This window comes from Chlorocebus sabaeus, chromosome 22 (genome assembly GCF_047675955.1).
Source record: "Chlorocebus sabaeus isolate Y175 chromosome 22, mChlSab1.0.hap1, whole genome shotgun sequence".
Classification (NCBI taxonomy): Eukaryota; Metazoa; Chordata; class Mammalia; order Primates; family Cercopithecidae; genus Chlorocebus; species Chlorocebus sabaeus.
Genome location: NC_132925.1, coordinates 49,350,485 through 49,358,381, shown reverse-complemented (window position 1 = coordinate 49,358,381; position 7,897 = coordinate 49,350,485). Strand labels below are relative to the sequence as shown.

General features: G+C 42.3%; 1 protein-coding gene across 12 annotated transcripts in view; it reads left to right on the top strand.

The window, feature by feature from the left end:
- Positions 1 to 116: 116 nt before the first annotated feature.
- The window catches only part of TMCC1 (transmembrane and coiled-coil domain family 1), a 250,187-nt gene continuing 242,406 nt past the window's right edge, over positions 117 to 7,897 (top strand). For 6 of the 12 annotated variants that reach the window (XM_038003495.2, XM_073009819.1, XM_073009820.1 and 3 more), the window contains exon 1: positions 215 to 332. The gene's annotated coding sequence lies outside the window, so the exon portion shown is untranslated. Of the gene's footprint in view, positions 333 to 7,897 lie in introns of all 12 variants that reach the window. The other 6 variants (XM_007985365.3, XM_007985357.3, XM_038003497.2 and 3 more) reach the window with 2 other exon arrangements.

Below are 7,897 nucleotides of genomic sequence, written 5' to 3'. Positions count from 1 at the left end.
CCGCCCCCTGCGGCGTGCGCGCGCCCGTCCGCCCGCTCCCTTGCGCGTGCGCCGCCGGCCGGGGGCGGAGGTTGTGGGCGGTGGCGGCTGCGGAGGGGGCGCGCGCGTTCTCGCTCCCTCGCGCCGGTTCGCGCTCCCGCGCCGGGGCTGAAGCGGCGGCGGCGGTGGCGGTGACTGAGGTGGCGGCGGCTGAGGCGGCGCGGGGGGAGGGTCGGGAGGGGGGGTGGTTGTGGGGGATGGACCGGGTGCTGCGGCCGCAGTGGAAGGAGCAGGCGCTTGAGCTCGAGCGACGGCGCTGGCGGAGACGCCGGCTGCTCCTCCCCTCCCCGCCGGTGAGTGAGCGCCCCCGCCCCGGACGCTGGCGCCGGTCGCGGCCCCCTCACGGCCCTCCGCGGTGGGTGGGGACAATCGTGAGGGAGCGTGGCCCGGCGGCGCAGCGGACGCGGGCCTGGCCTCCCGCTCGCGGCCTGTCGGGGCTCGGACCCGCCGTCGCCCCCGTTCGAGGTTGAAGCCCCGGGCCTAGGACTCGACCCCCAGCATCCCACTGGGCTTCTTTCCTTTCCTGGCTCATTCCGCTGTCATTTTGACCTGGGGTTCCCTCTCCAGCCCCTCGCCTCGTCCCCTTCCCAGCATCCCGGGGCCGAGGTGAGGGAGGGGCGTGTGAGAAGTCGGGCCGAGGCCCGAAGGACTGTTAGGAGCCGGTTCCCGTCGGGGTCTGGGGTTTTAGGAGCCCTCGATCGCCATGGCGTCCCAGAAGTTAGCCACCAGGACTCAGCCATTTCCACCTGAAACCAGTTTTGCACCTTTTGTTTTGATTTTGAACTGTCGTTCGAGGGGAGGAGGGAGTACTGGGGAGAATAGATGGTGGGAGGTGGGATGTGAGAAGTAGCTAGCTGGCTGGGCTTGGCCCCAGGATGCCCCGTTAACCCCTGTAGGAGAGGGGAAAGGGGTGCAGCGAGTTGCACCTTCCCTAAAGGGCCAGAGATCGGTTTATAGCTTGCGAATCTCTGCTTTTTCAGCCTGGGTGAAGGGGTATCATTCGTGGTTGGTTTGGTTCGTCCCTTAGCAGCATTCTTGGTGAGGAATCCCCAGGTGAATCTGCCGTTGAGTGAAGCAGCTCACTTGAGCTGTTGGCTACCCCCGGCCCCCCCAACGCCCGTTGGCTTTTGTGACACGTTACATGTTAGTGTTGGGTAGAGCCTAGCCATCAGAGGTACCTGTACTATAAGCATCTTTATAAAAAGTCTGAATTCCTAAATTAGCTTATTCTGTTCTTTAAAAAAAATCAATCCAGGGCTTAAATATCAGATAGCTGCTTTAAAATAAAACAACATTTTGATTTGTTCCAGGAGATAGATACATTTTTTTTTCTCTGTATATTAGAAGATCGAAACTCAAATTGTGAGTAGGTGGTAGTTTTACTAGTGTCATGTGACAAAACGATGTTTATAGATGGCATTTTAACTTAACAATAACCTTGTCCTCTACCAACAGAATTGGCTTGTATTTTTTTTGCAATCACACACCCACTCTCTGGCTAGTGTAGAAAGATTAAAAAACTGCTTCTGGTCTGTGGGTGGTAACCTTTTAATTTCTAAAGAGTTTTGAACTGCTTATAGATTGCTGATCAACAGCATAGGAAAATTTTAGACATTAAAAATTCATTAGCATGTGATGGAGATCTGTTATAATTATGAGCATTGATTAAGATTTGATATGGTGTAGGTGCTGTGTACTGTGTATAAGAATGAGATTTCTCAGAGCATTTGCATCTTAAGGTAAACAGAAGCACAGACTGCTGACAGTGTTGTGACACTTTACAGTAGGACTTTTTTATGAGCACAAAAGACCTGTAGTCTACAATTTGATGAAGAACCCCAGTGCCCTAGACTAGTTGGTGACCAACCACCATTACTTTCGTCCTTCTTGATGGTAGAGTATTTCCCCTTTTCTGCAAGACTACTTATGCCTCTCATAAATGTACAGAACATATAATGGCTCAGGGCTTACTTAGGTTTAAGCTCCTCAGAGTGGCGATTATGGACCATTCATTAATTTATTTATCAAATACTTATTGAGCCCTTACTTTGTTTCAGGATGTTTTCTAAGTACTGAGCTACTTTGTTGGGACAAAACAGACAAGGCCTGTTCCCTGATTAAGCTTTATTCTGTATGTATGGGAATGAGGAATATACAACAAACAAGCAAATAGGATCATTTCAGATAATGATATAAATCAGTGGTTAGTAAACTTTTTTTGGTAAAGAACCAGAAAGTACAGTACATATCAGGGTTTTTGGGCCATATGATCTCTTTTGCAACTACTCAATTCTGTTTTAGTACAAAAGCAGCCACAGACATGAACAAACATAACAAACATGTTTATGTTCCAGTTAAACTTGGGACATGGAAATTCGAATTTCATAAAATTTTCACATGTCACAGAATATTACGAGTTTTTAAAAATATTTTCCCCTAGCCATTTAAAAATGTAAAACCATTCTTGGCCATAGAAAACGGGGCAAGGTGGATTTGGCCTATAGATTATAGTTTAGCCTTTTATAGAAAAAGTTTGCTGACCCCTAATATGAATTATGAAGAAAATAAAACAAGCTGATGTGACAAGTGAATGACTGAAAGGTGGGTGGAGGATTACTTAGTGAGAGGAGGCCTCACTAAGGAGAAGGTGTTTGAGTTGTGACCTGAAAAATGGGAGTGCTTTCCTGGTAAATGAAACTGTGAGTGCAAAGGTCTGCAGGTGCAGATGAGCTGCTCTTGTTTTCCAGCATTGAACTTCCCCACATAGCATGTCATTCTTACCTTTATGTCTTTGTTAGAATGTTCTTCTTCATGTAATAAGATGGTACCTTTCTCTCTCCTCTTCCTGATCCTGCCTTACAGTACCCATGGAGTAAGACTGCAGTGGAGTTTCACCTCATCCCAGGGTTAGGTCCTCAAGTTAGTGCATGAGACAAAAATCCCATAAGATGAACACTCTTCTTGAAAATTCAATAAATTGCTCAAAAAGTATGGTATGAATGTTTTTGTATATATAGTTGTATAAAATTCTTACGAATATTAAAGGCTGAGAGCCACAGAGCTTGACTGGGGGAAAGAGCAGAGGAAATAAATTATTATATAGATATCTGGGCCTTCAGACTATTTGGTTTTTTAAAATTGCTGTGGAGTCCCTATCAGAGAGTGGGGGATGGTGTAGAATTTTGATATGTTCCTGTTTCCATGCAGGGTTTAATTCTATTTTTATGTTGTCTCTATTACATTAATCCATGCTCATAGATATGTTGTGAATATTAAACAAAATAATGTATTTGAAAGAGCCAGGCACTTAAGATAGTCAGTTATTTGAATCTGATTTTTACTTCTTTGGGCTCACATACATACTGTCCTTTGAAAAGTTGTAGAGAACTTAGCCACCTGTTTCCTGTCTTTCCATATTGGCATTTCCTGTTGTGACTCCACTGAACAGCTGTCCCTCTCTGTCTTTGAGCATTGGTCACATTCTGCCAGAGGTTGGCTTCTAAGTTAAATGGGTATATGATGTAACTCTGTTCGTTCTGCCACATGACCCTTAAAGTGTTTGAGCACTGCTGTTATGTCTCCCATTTAAGTCTTCACTTTGCAGAGCTAAACGTTTTTATTTTTCTTTTTTTAAAGATATTATAGAGATGGGGTCTCATATGTTGCCTAGGCTGGTCTCAAACTCCTGGCCTCAAGTGATCCTCCTTGACTTGGGCTCCAAAAGTGCTGGGTTTGTAAGCATGAGCCACCATGCCCCAGCCATTGTAATTTCTGTTAGCTTTTTCTTATATTTTCACCCTTCTGGTTGTTCTTGTAAGTGAGCTAGTTTATCTTTTTTATCTTGTTTTTTTTTTTTGTTTGTTTTTTTTTTTTTTTTTTTTTAAATTTTGCTACTCTGAAGTACATTTTAAGGTAGAAACTCAAGTTTTATCTCCTTGACCAAGTCTTTCCTGATAATTCTAGACCTTCTTTATATTCTTAATATACTTTTAAGTTTACTCTTCAATTTAATTTTTTCTTATTTTTGTATTTTATACTAGTTTCATGAGCATTTGACTTCACACTGCGACAACAAGCTTCTTGAAGGCAAAGACCCTGTTTTAAGTATCTTTTGTGTCCTAGATGCACTGAATAAAATTCCAGGGATGCAGTTGATCACAAATTTGTTATAATTTTTAAAAATAGACTTTAAAGTTTAGATTTACAGAAACATTGCGAAGATAGTGCAGAGTTCCTGCCTATCCTACACTGTTTCCCATGTTATTAACGTCTTACATTCCTGTGATCATTTGTCAGTATTAATAAACCAATATTGATACATTATCACAGAGACCATACTTTATCCGGTTTCCACAGGTTTTTCCTTAATGTTGTTTCACTATCCCAGGATCCCAGGATCCCAGGATCCCAGGATCCCATCCACGATACCGCATTACATTTAGTAATTATGTCTCCTTAGCTCCTCTTGGTTGTGACAATTTCTCAGACTTTCCCTATATTTAATGACCTTGGCAGTTTTGAAGATTACTGGTCAGGTTTTGTTTGTTTTTTTGAGACAGGATTTCCCTCTGTCACCAAGACTGGAGTGCAGTGGCACGATCTCAGCTCACTGCAGCCTCAACATTCTGGGGTCAAGTGATCCTCTGACCTCAACGTCCAGAGTAGCTGGGCCCACAGATGGGTGCCATCATGTTCTGCTAATTTTTGTACTTTTTGTAGAGATGGGGTTTTACCATGGTGCCCAGGCTGGTCTCGAACTCCTAGAACCAAGCAATCCGCCCTCCTCAGCTTTCCAAAGTGCTGAGATTACCACTGTGCCCAGCCACAGTCAGGTATTTTTATAGAATGTTCTTTGGGATTTATCTGTTGTTTTTCTTGTGGTTAGGCCAATAATGTAATATGCTTTTGGAAGGAAGACCACAGGGGTAAAGTGTCATTCTCATCACATATTAGGGATGTATACTCCCAGTATGACTTATCAGTGTTGATGTTAACCTTGCTCATCTGGCTTGAGGCAGTGTTTTCTGCGAAGTTACTCTTTCTTCTTCTTTTTCCTACTATACTCTGGAAAATCGTCACTATGTACAGCCCACACTTAGTGGTGATGAGTTATGTTCTACCTCCTTAAGGGTGGCGTATCTACTTAAATTTCATTGCTAAATGGTTTCAGCTTTCGCCATTGGGAGCTCTTTAAGTTGGCTCCTGTATCCTTTCTCTTTGACATACCTCCATGATTGTATGTGTACTTTCTTACTTTCTGGCAACATAAGATGCTGTAAGGTTCATCTTGTATATTTTCTGCTCCAGTCCTGTAAACAGTCAGTTCTCAAGGAGCCCTGGTACCTTTTATTGAAGAATGGTGTTACAAACCAAGATCTGGGTGATAGGTGTGCTTCTTGGTATTGAAGTGTTGTTGCTTCTAGGCCCTCTCAGTTGACAGAGGAAGGAAATATATGTGTACGTATTAACCTCTGTATATGCACATATCTATATATATTTCTTTATGTAACTGTATCTTTATTAAGCTAAACATGACTTCATGATGTGTCCAACTCTAATTCATTACCACATGTGTTATTCTAACCTTACCTTATATGTAACCTCCTGCTTCACCAGTGAAAAACCTGCCTCCCACCATCTGCCAGAATTGATTATTCCATTCCAGCATACATGTATAGTGGTTTCAGAACTGTTAATCTGTATACCTGTGGGAAACTAGTTTATCAACTAGAAACTCATGGATAGTTCTTTTTGCCTTTAGTTTTATAGATAGCAGTCATTTCTAATGTTTTTTAGGTTAGCAGCTTTCCCTACTCACTTCCTGAAGTCGTCTCATATATTTGTAATAGATTTAGATTTTGTCACAGTCTGCATTTTTTGCTGAGATACCTTTATCTCCTAATTATTTAATAATTTGCACACATTAAAGTTTATTCTTTGTGATGTAAATTTCTCTGGGTTTTGACAGACTTCTAGTATTTTATGTTTAACATTACAGTATCCTGCAGATTAGTTCCACAGCTCTAGAAAGTTTCTGTCTCACCAATTTGCTTCCCTCACACCAGCCTCTGGCAACCTCACTGATCTTTTAACTGTCTCTATAGTTTTGCCTTTCTTAGAATGTCAATATGTTATATTTTAAAAGTGTTTTTGAGTGGTCTTTTTTTTAATGCTCATAGTATTTTGTTAAGTAGTGGGAGATACAGGTACAAGATAACTAACATTTAGAATTTTTTTTTTTTTTTTTTTTTTTTGAGAGATGGAGTCTCGCTCTGTCGCCAGGCTGGAGTGCAGTGGCGCAATCTTGGCTCACTGCAACCTCCGCCTCTCAGGTTCAAGTGATTCTTCTGCCTCAACCTCCTGAGTAGCTGGGACTACAGGTGCGTGCCACCATGCCCAGCTAATTTTTGTATTTTTAATAGAGATGGGATTCCTCCATGTTGGCCAGGGTGGTCTTGATCTCTTGACCTCATGATCCGCTCTCCTCAGCCTCCCAAAATGCTGGGATTACAGGCATGAGCCACCGCGCCCAGCCCAGTATTTTTTTTTTTCTTGAGGTAAAATTCCCATAACATACAATTTATGATTTGAAATATGTAGTTAACCATTTTAAATGTACAGTTCAGTGGCTTTTACTTCATTCACAGTGTAACATGTGCAACCACCACTGCTGTCAAACTCTAGAACATTTTCACCCCAAAAAGAAACCCCATACCTATTAAGCAGTCCATCTCTTTGTTTCCTGGCAACCACAGTCTGATTTTTGTCCTATGGGTTTGCCTATTCTAAACATTTCACATAAATGGAATCATATAATACCTGGCCTTTTGTGTTTTTATTTTATTTTATTTTATTTTATTTTATTTTATTTTATTTTATTTTATTTTATTTTATTTGAGATGGAGTCTCACTCTGTCTCCCAGGCTGGAGTGCAGTGGCGTGATCTCGGCTCACTGCAACCTCTGCCTCCCGGATTCCCAGGATTCTCCCACCTCAGCCTCCTGAGTAGCTGGGATTACGGGTGCACACACCACACCTGGCTAATTTAAAAAATTTTTTTTAGTAGAAATGGTTTCACCATGTTGGCCAGGCTGGTCTTGAACTCCTGACCTCAAGTGATCCGTCTGCCTTAGCCTCCCAAAGTGCTGGGATTACAGACGTGAGCCATTATACCCGGCCTGCCCTTTTGTTTTTAGCTTCTTTCACTTAACAGTGTTTTTATTCATCCATGTTGTAGCAAGTATTCCTTTCTTATGGCATAGTAATATTCTGTTGTGTGAATATACCACATTTTGTGTACCTGTTCATCAGTAGGCTGTTTTGAATAATGCCACTTTTTTGCTATTATGAATAATGTTGCCTTGAATATTCTTGTATAAGCTTTTATTTGAACATATGTTTTCAATTCTCTTGAGTATGTAACCACTGTGTTTCTTTTGTTAAGTTTATTATCATATAAAGCAGAAAGTTACCCAGTGGCTTGACTTTGGATAAAGAGCTGAAAGAATGCTACTTTCTCCTGGAATATGGTATTCCTTAGTGAATACTGAAATCACATAATTTTCTTGTTGTCTTTATAGAATAAAGAATTTTGGTCCAGACAGGGTAACAGTAGGTAGCCTTCCTCTAGAATTCTGTCAGAAGAATATCCTGCGTTATGTGAACCATTCAGTTACCTGTCTGAGAGCAGCAAGTGGTCTGTCACTGTGCAGTTGGGTTATGTGGTCTGCTAGTGGTCTCAGGCAGTCTCCGAGTGTATGAATTGCGTTTACCATTTTGTATTCAGGCCAGGCACAGTGGCTCATGCCTGTAATCAGCCTGGGAGGCTGAGGTGGGTGGATCACGAGGTCAAGAGATC